Source organism: Pholcus phalangioides, unplaced genomic scaffold (assembly GCF_987345545.1).
Source record: "Pholcus phalangioides strain wild (caught in Gottingen) unplaced genomic scaffold, Ppha-v1.0 ptg000001l_1, whole genome shotgun sequence".
NCBI lineage: Eukaryota > Metazoa > Arthropoda > Arachnida > Araneae > Pholcidae > Pholcus > Pholcus phalangioides.
The window spans coordinates 490714-507900 of NW_028301594.1; positions in this window are offsets into that span (position 1 = coordinate 490714).

Below are 17187 nucleotides of genomic sequence, written 5' to 3' on the forward strand. Positions count from 1 at the left end.
AAAATAGTAACGTTCCAAAAAAGAAAATATAAATGAAAATAATATGCATTACATTTATAAAAGTTAATACATAGTAGTCAGTTGACACATAAAATATGGCGGTTTGCATGATTGGCATAACTACAGCCTAATAATATGTTATATGTACTTAAGGGAGCAAAATATGCATTAAAAAAAACCCTGAAAAACTTAAAAATCCCAAAATCTGTACCAAAATATGCGTTAAAAAATCACCTTGCAAAAAAAGCAGGTGTTTTTTAAATGCATATTTTCCATTGTTGCACATTCATTGACAAAAAAAAAAATATCCTCACATAATATACCTATATAAATGCTGCATATACAAATACAACGTCACAACAGCCCAACGAGGTGTCTGAGAAAAAGATGCCCATAATAAATATGGATGTCATAACACATATATATACGGGGTGATTATAAAAAAACTATCCCGACATATGGGCCTCTAACTATCATACCATCCACAGAAACTGAATGAAATTTTGGCATAAGGTATTTTGAGGTATGCGCTCAAGAATGATATGGAAAATAACAGTGTCACTCTAACAGTTACGGTTACAGTGGGTAAATTTCTAAAATATCGAATGGCAACACCAAGTTTTTTGTATTGGAATGCGATCTCCATACTGAAAAACACTAAATAGCGTTGGAATGGCACCTGTAGCACGAAAATTCCCGGAGCTAGGCAAGGAAAAAGTAAAAAGGACTTTGCCGTGCACCAGAGCATTAATGTTCGTTTCATTCGTCACACTTCGGCTGAGATCCCAGCCTGATTAGTCCTCCACAAGGTCATGTGGAAAATTTGTGAAACACAATAAAATGCTTTATTTTATGCTGCTTCTCTGTCCTTATTGGTTGTCCTCACTTTTAGCCTATCTACCGCCGGTGATTTTCATGCTACAGTTGCCGTTCGAACGCTATTTAGGGTTTTTCACAATGGAGATCACATTCCAATACAAAAAACTTGGTGTTGTCATTTGATATTTTCGAAATTTTCTCACTGTAACCGTAACTGTTAGAGTGACACTGTTGTTTTCCATATCATTCTTGAGCGCATACCTCAAAATACCTTATGCCAAAATTTCATTCAGTTTCTGTGAATGGTATGATAGTTAGGGGCCCATATGTCAGGATAGTTTTTTTATAATCACCCTGTATATATATATATTTAAAAAATATAGCAACCTTCAACAAACTTCAACATGTTTTTTATTTAAGCATTTTTAATTTTTAGCTACTTGTATAGCTGCTGAATAACGAAATACCAGTAACAAAAGAATTTCGACACAATAATATTTCTAAAAAAAAAATAGAACACTTTTGACCCAGGGCCGTAACTTGGATTTTTGCCGCCCGGGGCAAACATGATTTTGCCTCCCCCAAAACTTTAAAACTGGTTTAATTTTATAGCAGTGTTCTTTGTCCCCACCTAAAACTTCCGCTCCCCTAAATTTTGCCACCCGAGACAGTTACCTTCCTCCTACTAATTCTGGCCGTGCCTTAGACGCTATCTCTAAAAATAAAGTTACAATATAACCACTGATATTTGGAAAAATATTACACAACCATTTCTATTAATTCACTAAATCCCACCTGCGGGTGGGAGGGGGGGGGGGCTGATATTGTGAAAGTATTATGAGCACTAGTCATTTGAAAAATTATAAAATCCCATCAAAAACATTTCACGTAAAATGTTTGTCGTATCTGTAGATTATGTGTGGCGTCGGATCGCCATTTTGTGATTTGCTTCGTTCTCGTGAGATTTCTTTAGCGTGTTTAATCAATTAATCAATTAATTTTTTTGGGTCAAACTCTTCAGTGCTTTCTTTATTTTTCTAGATTGTGTGCTTATTGTTCTCTTTAGCTTGATTTCTACACCGGATTTTTAGGATGTTTCTCTAAAGTCAACGGCTGTAGAGATATCCGCTGTGCAAACAATTTGGAACAGCCTATATGAGTATCATAAATAGATTGTACACGAAAACTACATGTTTTGTTTATAACTATTTGAGTAGAGAGAGGAATGTAAAAGATTTTTGAATATGCCGAAGAACCAACTTACTCTTTCATTTTCAACCAACCAACCATTCTTAAACAACATTTTCTTTCATTAAATAAACTCCCTTTGTGGCATTTATACTTTCTAAAATCTATTCTTAGTTTGAAAGAAAAAAAAACCAATTTTCTTTACCAATTAATAGCTTTAGATCTTCCCCAAGATTAAATCATTTTATTTGATTCCAAAAATTAATAAAACAGTTGATAAAAAATATTTTACCTATCTCATTCCAAATTTTTACAATAATTTACCAAATGAAATTATTAATAGAACAGCATCTGTACCTACTTCTAAGAAAATTTTGAAAGAAAAAAAAAGAAAACATCTTTTTTCGCTATCACAAACATTGAACATTTCTTTTAAAAAATTTTACATTCTTCAACCGCTTTTCTAAATCATGTTACTTTCCATTTGCCACAGGTTAACTCTCTTTAATTTTTTCTGACTACCTTCATAACATAACCCTTTCAACTTTTTTTTTAATCTATTGTTTATTTTTCTTTTGACGTTTTAATCAAGTTCAATTCAACAAAATGTCTGAACAAAATGAAGGGAAAACAAATCAAACAATTTCCCCCCGATTACTATTGTTGCTGCACCGCAATCGCCGCCATTAAGTATTTTTGTTATTTTGTCATTTTCGAGTTTCCCTTTTCCCCCTTTTTTTCTTTTCTCTTGGTTTTTTTCCCCGTCTTTTCTCATTTATTATTATCTTATCTAATTCTGAATCAAATCCTTACAACTATAACGTCTAAAACTCAAGAAATTTGTGACTGCTAGTAAAAGTCCTGTCTCGGCTTCTTAACAATTTTTTTCCCGCTTATATTGTTCTGTATTTTCTGTATTTATGAATAAAATTGAATTGAAAATAAAATGTCAAATGGCAAAAAAAAAAAACAAAAAAAAAAAAAAACAACACAGTTACAAACCCCAAAAATCCCTGGGCCAGCAGAAAAAGCCCAAGGAGCTCGATCCATAATGTGGGGCATTTGCTCTCGAGTAAAACTGTAAATGTTTACTGTCTAGTTTCAACACCAGAGTTTCATTTTTTTGTTCAATTTTCAGATTATGTCATTTACTTTTAGTTTTCCTACAGTATCAGCAGGCGAAGTCATAACATTAAAAAATCAGCTAGATGCTTTTCATTTCGCAATGTGAAAGTAGCGGTTGGTTGTAAAACCAGATAGATCACAAAAATATTTTTTTTTCTCCCAAAGTAATATTTACACAGAGCTAAAATTTGGTCAAGACCCGTGTCCATCTTATTTCAATTTGTAAAAAAAAAATAATAATGTATATATGTGAAATAATGCAATTAATTAGTTTTTGTTTCTTCAGAAAAATTTGTCAAAAGTGATTTATCTAGAACTATACTATAAGGCTCAAATGTGTGTGTAGGCATTGCTCAGGTTTTCAGAAATATCTCTGTACCTTATCTGTATCTCCAGAAATATTTATCTTGAGAATTTTTGAACAGAGAAATCGGTTTCATGATCGATTTCATGATAATACAAATACAAATACAAATACAAATACAAATACAACGCCACAACAGGCAAATTGCCCAACGAGGTGGCTGACTTAATGGATCCCCGAGCCCCTACCTACTACTGCTACACCACACATGCACCCCCCCCCCCCGCGGAACCCCCCTACGAATCGGTGCATGCGGGAATGTGCGTGTACGTGTAGTGCAACCTGACGTAAAGTTTGTTTCTGTGTAATGCTTGTTATGTGTAGTGCTGTCATCTGCCCCCAGTTTTACTAACTATGAGTGAAGTGTTATGGTTGAATGATTTACCGTTGTAGGACTGTTGCTCTCTGTGGCGAGACTTTTTAACGGGGAGATCGGCTCGCATTTGCGCCTTGAAGTTGGGAACCACAGAAAACCAACTTCAGCCGACCACCACTGTGGGGTTCGAACCCGATATAATGAACCATAATATCTTACCATCTCGGGAAATAAAATATCTAGGAATAACATTTGACAACAGACTAAATTTCAGAAATCATACAGTGAACAGAATTAAATCTGCAACCATTACATTGAATCAAATCATGAAATTTTGCTATCCGAGATTCAAGCTCAGCTTAAAAACCAAACTTTTGATATACACGCAAGTTATTAGACCAGCAATTCTCTACGCAGCGCCTGCATGGGCATATGCCTCCAAGGGTAACATGTACCAAATAATTCAGAATAAGATTCTTAGAAAAATCTCTGGTGCCCCAAAATTTTTCAAGTCATCAGATCTACATAAAGAATTGGGTATCGAGTCAGTATTCAAGTTCATCAAGAGGACTTCACGAAATTTTTACGAGAAACTTTGCATCATCTCAGCGAAATAGCAAGACACAATGAATATGAGAGACTGACTCATCTCAGACCAAAGAATATATTGTTGAGTCAATATAGAAAAGAGTTCTGAAATCCACTAAAACAGGGAAGTAAGTATTTCAGAATATTTCTTGTATATATTATAAATAGTACTTAAAACATTAGCCCCCTTATAATTGGCCAGTAGAATTTCTTATTTGATATAAAATTTGCATTTTGTTAGAAGTTTTGTAATTAAAATTGAATTATTGCAATTGATGAAGATTGATTTTAGGTAGTACAAGAAATGCACATATTACTGGTGTATAATATTTTTAGTTAATAGTATGAGATTAATTACTATGGAATGTTGTGTCTTTTATTTTTCATATATAGAGAACATATATTCTTTTCTTTAGTGGTAAGAAAGTTAATTACTATATTATCTAAGTTTATTTTACTTTTCACATATAGAAAACATATGTATTTTCTGATTTGATAATTTATCATAGATTTCGATAATAAGATAATAAGGACAGATTCTGATTGAAAACATATTGTCTAGAGGAGAAAGGGAGGGAAGAAGAAAAAAAAACCATGATTGTTTAGGAATGATGCTACACTAATGATTGACCAATTCTGCGTAATGGCTAAAGGGCTCGGTGGAAGGAGATTTTGAAAATCTGAGGGCTGCAATTATCTGGGAAATAAAAGGAAGGGGAGGGGGAGGTGGGTAAAATTAAATAAGAATATAACATTAGGTCTAATTTAAATTTTTCACGTTATTAGTGAAAACCCATGATGAAGGAGATGTAGATCTAAAATTTAAATATTATTTGATCTGGCGCTCTGTATCACTTGTTCACGGTCACGGTCACATATGGATATGGGGGGGGGGGCGACCTTGTTCAGTGACAAAATTGTGTTATTGGCATAGGCGGGAGGTGGACATTCACCTCCCCACTTCACTATGCGTATTTTCCTGGATTCTTCGCCCCCGTTCGATGGGGGGGGGGGCTGTATTCACCTGCGTCGCAGAATACCACCCACATTTTTCATACCATCACGAGACCAAATGAACGTAACTTTATTTTTACAGAAAATACTTCATTTAAAGCAACGAAGTTCATTCCAGGATAAACATATCCATGATGAATATTCACAGTACGTATCAAGAAAGTACTTCCTTCCGACTATTTCAAGAAAGAGTCAGGAAACCCCTGCAGTGAAGAAATAATATAATAATAGTATACACCGAATTTTTTTCTTTTCGCGGTACATTATATATTGTACTGACATAAAGAAACTCCTGACATATTGCGAGAATAAGAAAGAGGAAAAAAAGAAGTACTATTCAGTACATTTTTTTCCTCTCAACAACAATCATTATTCAAAGTCCCGAGTCTTCTTTTTTCAATGTCATCTGTTTTTTTCCCGTATTTTTCGTGGTTTATTTCTTTTCTTACCTTTTTTCTCTCTCTGAAGACGGGAGTTTGTGTCATCCTTTGGTGTAGGTGTGTTTCGCAAAGACCACACACACATTTCGATATACACCAGTACAACACACAAGTACTGTATGTGTGTGTGTGTTCCTATTGTGCAGAGGACAATACCTAGAGTGGGACAATGTCATATTTCTGAGGTTTGGTGGTTTGCGCAGTGTGAGTATCATATTTTGAGAAGATGGCGCACAAATGCGTACTCAGATAAGACATGAGATTCCGAATTCTTGATGTCTCACTCTATTCGAATTTTATTGTCATTATATCCTTCTCCATAGATATATCATTCATGATTTTTATCGGGGGACACACTGTTTGCGTCCGTCTATGTTCACTCGTAAATCGGACATCACGTCCGGTTTTGTGCGGTCTTTCGAGAAGATTTTGAAAAGACACAGATGGGAAATAGATGAAGACAGTACAATTTCTCTCTGTGGTCAATGTATTTTTTTTCATGACAACTGCTTCTATTTTGAGTAGTTGAATTTTTTATATATTCGACATCCATAATATTTTTATGGGTATACTTGTTTTTTTTTTCAGTCATCTCGTTGGGCAGTTCACCTGTTGTGACATAAGTATTTGATAAACGCTTTTTCTTCCTTACCGAACAACGATCCAGTCCATATTCTTAGAAAATTTCTAACTGCAAGATCGTCTCCAGAGTATGCAAGCTTCACCCCTACAGGGCGACAAGCACGAGCCGCCGGACAACGCGGCCAGGCCGTCGGTCCACGAGACTCACACCTCACGTAAATATTCAAGAGCAGACCGAAGTCCCCAGACCCCTGGCCACGAACCACAAACCTCTAGCATGACCACGAGAACTCCCAAAGCGCTATCCACATCGAGAACGAAACTCCGGAGGGCACTCTATTCCAAAAAACAGACGTATAACAGGGACTATACAGCTGTCGCAGTCACACGGTACATCGCAGGACAACAACAATAATAAATAATCAGTAAAATTGTAAGATGCAGACCAAAGGTGAAAAATAATTATATTAAAATATCAATGCTAGAAGGATGTGTGGCAAATATAACAGTACGAGCAAAGACAGCTTTACAATGAAGTACAAGTATGATAAAATTGTTTGCAAAAAAAATGCTATATCACATGATTAGATGAATTAAACTACGTTGCTAAACAACGACACGTGCATTACACAATAATTGGCGATATTTACAATACATTTGCAGAAAAAATACGAGGTTGCAAAAAAAAAATCCTCTACTACAATCAATAAAATTGCAAGATACAACAAACTTATACATCGCATAAATAAGAACTCGTTTGCATTAAACTTTGATTACAAAAAGTTTCAAAAATACAGGTGGGAATAAAAACAAAAGTTGCAATAAAGACGTGCTTAAAAGAAAAAAATTCAAAATTTGTGTGTATGCACTTTTGCACAGGAAATTGGAAAATGTGTGCATAATCATTTCCGGAGGTACGAACAGATAGAAAATTTGATGTTTTTAGATATAGATTTGATAAATACTATCACAAGATTGTATTTTTTGATAAATTTTGTTTAACGCCATCTATGACTGAATTTGATACGCATCTCAAGAATATTTAAAATATATTTAAATTCAGCATACTCCCTCTCTCTCTGTAGCTACTGCAGTTTGATTAACGAAAATTATTACCATAAACTTTCATAAATTGCAATTTTTTATTACATAAAATGAATAGGAAATTTATACACACCATGTCATGATTCCAAGAAATCTGATTTTGGGGTTTCTTAAACTTTGTTCCTATACCCAAATATTGTAAAGACTAACTATAGTACTCGGGGCCTACTATTAAGAACCGTTTTAACGCATGAGATTCAGTACAATGTTTTTTTTAGAGTATAGAAATTGGTAGGCATATACTCTTTGAGTCGTTTAGAAGACCCCAGAACATCACTCTGCCCATGGGCCCTGTATATAACAAAAACAAAATTTCATTGACAACAAAATCTTAGCTTGAATTTCGGGGTGGGCGTTGAATAAGCTGCCGATGGATCGATCCTTCTCGAATGTTTGGTTGGTCAATCAGCAATTTATTTATTCATTTTTCAAATTTGCGATTTTATTCTCGAACCATGGGAAAAAAAACTGGGCGAATGCTCAACTTTCCCACGTAGACGTTAGATCCAGTCTAGTCGAAAAAGACCGGGGGGGGGGGGGTGGGGGGAAGAACCTGGCGGTGGACAAATAACTGCCTCCCACAATTCGGATCGATACGTCGTTTACTGTGTGTATCTGAACGAATCGCTGTTCTGGTGCACTCGAGTTGTTTACGTCGTAAACCGATACCATTAATTCCTCGACACAAACGGTACTTGAGACGAGCACACACACACACATACATACTAAAGCGTAATAATCTGCCCCCGCGTCCGGTGGTTCGAGTCTTACAGGCACGTGGCTATCTCGAGTACCACTTCTATGAATGGTTCAACAAGGTACTTGTACCTTATTTCAAGAGGTTAACCTTCCCCAACTGGATCCTTGGACTCGTGGTCTACTAGTTGATCCTGATTATCTATTTTTGGTGGAAAATAGAAGAAATACATCTGAAGTGCTAAATCCATCATTTTAATAGTTCTGCCAGTAGACTTATATACTGGACGTGTATAAAAAAATTATTCATTTCTTTCCCATGCGTGCTTTTACCATTTTTACCTACTTAGGTAACAGCTTAATAGCCGAGGGGTTATCACGCCACCATTACCAGAACCGATTATATTATTAGTAGTTTCGATTCGCAGCTGGAACATGTTTATATTTGATAATGAGTGCACATAATTACTGTTTCTGACGCAGAATGAACATCAGGAAAAATTAAAATTCATTCAAATTATCTATAATTAGAAGATGGTCACCATCAATTCAGTGTCTCACTGGAAGTACCAGACTTAGACCTTCAGGCTAACTGTCTAAGTCATTCTGGTAACACAGAATTTTGTCATCAGTATAATACGTTGTCCTAAGTAATGTGATTGATCCTCCGTTATTATTCTCCAGAATATCCGAATACCTTTATCTCGGGTATTAAGTACATCGTAGATGGTAATACAGTATATCAATATACAGGGTGCCCTGTAAGTCCGAATTCAACCTTTATCTCATCAACCGTTCATTGTAGATGTATGGCTTCAGTTTAAAAAAATGCTCCAAATGCGTTCGGAAATCACTCAGTTTTGAGAGGAAAAATACAGTGTGTCACAAAATAAAAAGTTTAAACTTTTGCATGGACACCCTGTCATAAGAAACCCAATTAGGAAAATTTTCCATATCTCTTCTGAGACCAACAAAAGAAATTTCACGTTTCAATATTCACCGAGATAATTATTTTAATTCAAATATTGGAGAAAGGTTAGGAAAGAACAGTACACAAAGGGTAACGCTCCTTTCTCTCATTTGTGCTGTTCTTTCCCAACTTTTCTCAGATTTTGAATTCAAATGTCTCAGCGAATATTGCACTTTGAAACGTGAATTTTTTTTTTTGATCTGCTCAGGAGAGAGAGAGAGGGGGGGGGGCAACGGCTTTCTCTAATTGAGTTTCTTGGAACCGGGCGTCCGTATAAAAATTTAGATTTTTTTTGGCACACTGTATTTTTATTCTCAAAACTCTTACAGGGTGATTTTTGAACGCAACATTTTTTAAATCAGAATCATACCTATACGACAAACGGTTGATGAGATAAAGGCCGAATTAGAGCTAACAGGACACCCTGTGTAGTTGAATACCTCTCTTTCGATTGTTGCTTTCAATTTTTACTGGACGTGTGAGACATCAGAATCGGATCAATCCGTAATGCACACAAAGAATGCTGATGGATCTCTCACCACCTGCTCACCAACACCCAGTCTAGATGTGTGATTCACGCATCAAAATTTTAATTTTACTCCCACTAATTTCATTGAGGAGTGAAAATACTCCTTCAAATTTTGGGTAGTTTTTTTTTAATTGTGTAATTTTTCTGTTTTTAAAGAAAAAAAATACTCTTTTTGTACAAAACTGCCTCTTAAAATTTTGGGAGAAGGAGTGAAGTTGCTCTTCAAAATTGTTTATTCGGGTAACACTGTCTATACTATCTTTTGTCTGAGATCCCACCACAAAGGGGAAGAAGCTGCCAGGTCTCTTGCCTATTAGCCTGTCTGTTAAAGTAATTTATTTTATTCCAAAAATGGAATAGGAAATTAATTTGCGGAAGATAGCGGTACCAAGTTCCGGCCTAGAAATCCGTGAAAATATCAGGCCTGGGAGCCCACCACCACCAATTATGACCTAACGAATGAGGCTTTGACGATTGTTAAATGTCTATGAAAAATATAATTTCAAGAGACTTTTGATAATCTAAACACATTTTATACCGGTGAGGTTATAGCTACTGGAGACTATAGGATTACCAATCCGCCATCTTTGCAAAATGTGACGTCAGTTACAGGTACATACAATAGCTGTTCCCCAGAGAGTCGATGTTTTAACGATTAGACTAGTTTTTGAACTCATCAATGTAACATGTTTTCTTCTAAATCAGTATAATTTCCGGACTAATTAACTTTTAATTGGTATGAATTAATTAACTTAATTAAAATAATCAATAATTATGCTTTCAAGAAGCTTTTTGTATCATGGCAGCAGAAGAAATTTGGGAAGAACGATTTTTTTCTGTTTTTTTAAAAGTTCATTTCTGTTCATGGTCATGAGAAAAAAAAAATGCAGATTGAGAAAATCAGGATAAAATTTCTGAAATTCCATTTCTAAAAAGTCATAAAAAATTAAAGTTTTTTGAAAATTTTTTTTTTGAAAATAATGTGCCACTCTCATTAGATTTGTTAATCGCCGAAAATGTTCGTCTCGTGCAAAACTTTGCATTAAAATTTCTTGTGAGAAAAAAAAAAATAAACAAAAGCGTTGCGCAAAAACGCAACGCCCCAGTCAAAACCGGGTAGGGTATATTCCGCATCCCTCCGCAGTTATAATACATAATCATAATACTCTTCTCAAAATCAATTTTCAGGCTCAGTAAAATGTAGGCTACAGTGTGCTGCTATTTCATGAAAGTTGCTCTATAGCAGCGGTTCTCAACATTTTCTGACTCGCGGAGCCCTTTTCAGTGTATAATTTCTATGGCGGAGCCCTGTTTAACTCGAGGATCCCTTTTTAGTATATTATTTATATGGCGGTACCCTTTAGGCCACTTTTTTGTTTGCTTATCAAATTTATTGATTTATTTTATTATCCTCGAGTGGCCGCGGAGTCCCTAGGAAGTGCACACGGAGTCCCAATGGCCCTGCGACGCACCGGTTGAGAACCGCTGCTCTGTAGAGTCTAGTACAAGGGTGCTAAACCTTAAGGAGAAAATTGTATCGTTCGTCTAATGGAAAGAGTGCTCAACCTTTTAGCCTTTAGGACAGTCCGGGCCACTTAATTGGTTTGAAAACGTGTCGCGGGCCATTCAAGTGATTTGAAACAGCACCGTAGGTCTCTTTAGTGATTTGGAAATGTGCCGAAAGCCCCTCGAGTTGGAACTGTGACACGGGTAACTTTAGTGATGTTGAACTGAATCGCAGCCGCTTAAGTGGTCTAGAACTGTACCGCAGGTGTCTTAAGTAATCTTAAAATATGCAACGGGTAGCCTGAGTGATCTTAAAATATGCAACGGGTAGCCTGAGTGATCTGGAAATGTGCCGTGGGCAACTTGAGTGACCTCGAAATGTGACGTGAGCAGCTTGAGTGATCTGAAACTTTGCCGCAAGCCACTTAAGTGACGTGGAACTTCACTAACGCTTCCATAAGTGATCTGAAAATGCACCGTTGAGTTTTACAAAATTAGGTTTGAGGCCACGTGCCAAGTCAGATGGTTCCAAGGGCCACATTTGGCTTGCGGGCCATCCGTTGAGCATGTATGATCTAGAATGAATGAAATACACACGGTATAGTTCAGGAATCGCTGTCTACTTGTTGGAAGACCTCGATCTCTTTCCCTCGTAACATTTTATGCTCGTTATTCGACCATTTACTTGCGAGTTGGTCAATTTTCACCGAATACTTTTCATTCGTCCTTACTTACAGATTAAGCACATGCGTGTGGGACATGGGGGCTCAACATTCTGCAGCAGGACCTCTAGGCTGGAATCTTCACGGGTCCCAGCGTAGTGAATTCATAGTGTTGAATCTCTAGGTAACGGACGGGCACTCACGGGACTGAATATTTTGCCCGCCAAGAAGGGCTGTCCGTTTTATGGACAGCAAAACACATCGACTTAATTGAAAAAAAAAAAGTGTCCGTTAACAGGAGGTGCCGCCACTGTGACGTGAAGGAATAAAAACTGCTAATAAGAAACGTCCCGGGCTGGAGCCCTGTCAGCTCCACATTAATAAGGCCGCGGGTGATATAATCCCACTCCAACTTACATATTCATATTGAAAGATTTACAACAAGTAATTATATTATTTGAGTTTATTTATATACATTAATTTCTTATTAAAATTATAAATGAAAAGTGATATTCATGTTTATTATATTTTGTAAGTACATAACTATAAAGCATAAATGACTGATTTTTTGACATAATATTTATCTTAAAAAAAGAAAAGAAAATATTTGTAAATTTTTTTTAAAATTCGTTGATTTTTTTGTTTCATTCACCAGATGTCGCTGTCGAAATACTTTGTGACCAAAAATTCCAACTCATTTAATCAAAGAAATATAGATAGGACCGCTCACATCCCCGGACTAATGCTCAAAACCGTACATGCACCTCATACACATTCCTCTGTGGAATTTATAACGAATTATTAGATGCCGGAATGCAGGGGCGTCGGAAGTGTTTGGAACTTGTGGGTGCGCGTCTCGATCTTTAAATAGGAAATTTTGACGTCTGAATCAATTCAGGATGCTCAGGCAGATGCCATTATAATGGGTGCTCCAGCACCACCGCCCTCGAAGTCACTGTTCCCAAGTTACTTCTTTTGGTCATTCATATGCAAGGGTATCGATATATATACATATGAATCTTTTCTGGGGGTGCCGAGACCCATGTCACAAATTACCGTGGGTGCGGGAGCACCAACAGCACCCCCAGCTCCGACGCCACTGCCGGAATGTGCGTGTACGGACCGATGCAAAGCAATCTACTTCTGTTACCTCAGTTGAGGCAGGGTTGTGTTGGAAAATTAAAGTTAGTGAAGGTTTATGTATATATAGCAGTGGCCCTCTGCCCCGTGCTCGCAGGCACCAAATATTTCGCGTCGTCACCAAAATCAAAGAAATATACCGTATTTCCCCCGCACTGTCCGGCATGACGTAAATCTCGAGGGACACCAGCTTTTTAACTGGTCCGTTCTTGGCATGACCGAAAAATCGAAGTTCAATACTGATCGCAGTATGTTTTCAGCCGATTCAATGTTATATGAGCGAATGCGAGCAGATTTACCAGTTAAAAAGTCCCGCTACAGAGAGCAACAGGCCTACAACGGTACAAATATTCAATCATTACACTTCACTTAGGATTTGGAAAATGGACGGTATCACTGGAAAATTAGACACAACAGTAGATACGCACTCAGACTGTTAGAAACACGCACACTCACATGTCAGGCACAACTCACTCTGTAGTAAATTGCCTATGGCGATGAACCAGAGTTGTGCTCGGTTGGAAATAAAGAAAGTCAAATCAGTTCAAATCTAGAATAAAGATATTTAACACTTTGAGTAGCATCGACGAGATATATCGCCTTCTCGAAAGCTTATTATTTTAGCATTGGTTAGTAAATATATTCGTGAAGTTGATTTTTCAATGGAACTATGTCCCCTATACCCCACAGTTTCCACCTGCTGAAAATCAGAAGAAAGCCATTTTCATTAAGAAAATATACGGCAGTTTAAAGGGGGTCCGGTGATTCCTGCTTGGGCCTTAAAGTGTTAACAGTTTTCCAGAATCTGCGACTTGAATTTCCTGGCATTTCCTCGCTTTTCCCGGCATGTTGGCTGATGCGGGGGAATACGGTAAACTTTTCGTATGAAAGATGTTACGCCACTAATCATGCTACTTTTTGGCGGCAAAAATAAAGAGATTGCTCGGGAGTAAGAATGAAACCCCGTGCTATATGTAGGATCCGTCAATGATCCGAACAAGATCAATTTCTGAAGAGTAAGTAATGTTTCTCCCAAGACACAATATTCAGCATATTGAAGTACAATGTCAGTTTCAACTTCATGTTATATAGTCCAAACATACGATATTATACAATAATGCCATATGGAACATATTGCAAAGAAAATGTCTTCCGTGATAGTTTCTTGAAATGGTCACGAAACTTTTGAAACGACCTACAGCGGGAGTTAACAGAAACCTCTTCGCAGGGGGTTTCGTTTTCCTTTCAATTGGTTCGTGTTCACGTGACCTTTTACGGAACATATTCGTTCCAGCCTCATTTGCATATTGAGTAGTTTATGGCTTTCACCGGAAAACGGAATTTCCCACGCTAAATTGGCCGGTTTTTGAAGAAATAGGCTCGGAACAAAACGCGTGTTGTAGCATCATTTATGTATGCTAGTGAATATAATTCTTGTTATAACCACAACTATTTATTATAAGGTGATTGTTCTTCCTGCACTAATCACGCACGATGTTAATAATGATAATAATAATAGTAATATGTTATTCAATGTAATGGTGGACCGTGTTTTTTTCTAACTTTCTTTTTTTTTTTAGTGACATTTTCCATTTTCCTCATAGTTTTCCGTTTTCTCTCGAAAATCGCCATCTTTTGTTTGATTATTATACGAAGATTAAATATGATTTTGATTATATTTAATTATTAAATTTCCAAGTATTGTCACACATACAAGTGCTTAGGAAGGGATAAGTGAAAAGGCATGAAAAAGGCACTTGAAAAGCTATTCACAGAACGAATTTGAGACGATCTCCCCGTTAAAAAGTTTCGCCACGGGGAGCAACAGGCCTACAATGGTACAAATATTCAATCATTTCACTCACAATTTGAAATATAGATGGCAGCAACAAAAATTCTTACGCAACACCTATATACGCACATTAAATAATGGTATCGGATATGACTATCATGGAGGCCCTGCCCGAGCCATGCCTAGGTGGGCTCATGCGTTGAGACGGCTTTGCAAAGATCATCCTCGTAGAGAGTCTCTCAGACAGGCAAGAACAAAAATGAAATTGTTCCTTCGTCTACTGTCCAAAAGCTTGTTGAACTTCTTCAAGGCGATACATACAAATCGGGATTTACGATTTTGTTTTCAATGCACAAGTATATACCTGTGCGCCGGAGGAAAAAGGACAATATTATTTCCATCATTGGAATAACGCTATTAATTTATAATACTTTCGTTACACAACACAGAGATGCGTTACACGCGCACTCACACACAAGGGCCACGTAAGTGGTCTGTAAATGGGCCGCAAACTACTTAAGTGATTTGGAACTGTGCCGCGTATCACTCAAGTAATCTATAAATGTGCCGTGCGCCACTTCAGTGAACTAGAACGGGTTACTCAAGTGATGCACAACTGCACAGCAGGTCACTGAGCAGGGGAATTGTGCAACTTAGTTCATTTTTACAAAAAAAGGTTTCAAGTAGCGGCCATATCAGCTGATTTTTTACGTATGTTATTCTTGAAGAGGATGATATTGACTTTAAAATTTGGTACTTACCTAAACAAAAGGGTATATAATAATTATTATTGAATCCAGTAGAGGCTAACATGCACCCTACTGGATTCCTTGCACAAACCGAAGTTTGACAACCACAAAACGGGCATTTTTAAAGACATTCGAAATTAAATACCATATAACAAAAATAACTAGACGCGATGGCCATTTTTGGAGGTCAGATCTGGAATCGGTAACCAAAAATTAATTAAGAACAGCCAAATTTTTCCATGTTAAGAAAACCTTGTTGACTGTTGTGTGATTATACAAAATACAAAAACTTTACATGGGTATTTACTTTACATTACAAAACACATTTTTAACAGGGTTATGAAAACGGCACTGCTGCAACTTAGCGGAGAATATTAGAACTCTATTGAAGGTCGGCTTGCCTAAATAATGCTACGGCCTGGCGGAATCGCCGGCTACTTGATGAATCTGAAGAAATCAGCTTGTAGCTCAACTGTTGTTTCAATAACTTTTTGAATTTGGACCCCTAGTGCCAAGGTAGCCCACGTTTACTTGCGGCAATTCGGGTTGAAGAAACAACGCTTTTGTGACCTTTTTTAGGATTTTGACATTGCTGATGCTGGAAAATTTCTTAGAAAAGAAAAATGGGAAAACAGAAAACACATTGAGGTAAGAGTTTTAACCGAGTTTCTCTCGAAGGGGTAGGTTACAGGGCTCTACCCAAAGAGCCTGAATATATCGGAAGTATATTTTTAAATATTTTCTTTAAATGTGAAAGAATATAAGTGTATCAAAGTGGAAGCCAACTCAGTGCCGTCTTAAGGCATGGGCCCACCTGGACACCACCCGGTTTCCTCAAGAAAAAAGGAGGCCTCACAAAAATGGGATCTGGTTGAGATTTTCGAAAATTTGCCTGGTAGGGCCTCAGAAAAATCATTTGGCCAGGGGGCCCATGATGCTTTCAAGACGACCCTGTACCCACTGAATCCTAGCCTAGGAACTCAGCTCAAGTATTTAGCTGCTATGTATGTCTTTAAGAGGACGCTACCATTTACCCTCTCCCATCATCGAATTTCTCACTAATATCGAAAGAAAAAAGCCTCAAAATAAACATAATATACAAGACCGTACAGATTACACACACACACACCTGCACATAATATAAAATATGCTCAGAAAACTCATTTAAAAAGCCTATTCCATCACAATATTTAGGCTTTTTACTCCCAATATGAATAGGTCTCCATTTTTTCTTCTGTTAAAATTGACATTTCAATCCAAAGGTATTAAAGAAGCACTTGATTGATCATAAAGTTGAATTTAAATATTATATCCAAAAAAAGTGAAATCTTTTCAACGCAGGTGCTGAATACAAGGATTTAATATACTCGGGGGTTCCCCTTTATTGTAATACATAAATAATTTCGGGTCATGTCATATGTGAACACAAAGAGACGTTTCGACCCGTTATATCGCGAACTTCATATGCTTTTCGATGGCGGGGACCTAAACCCCAAAAAGCGTTATAACTTATACATATTATGCCCCTCCATTCTCATCTCCTCTAGGCGAGACCCCTCCATTTGCTTCTCTGTGTATACGCTATACAGAAGGGCACTGGGTA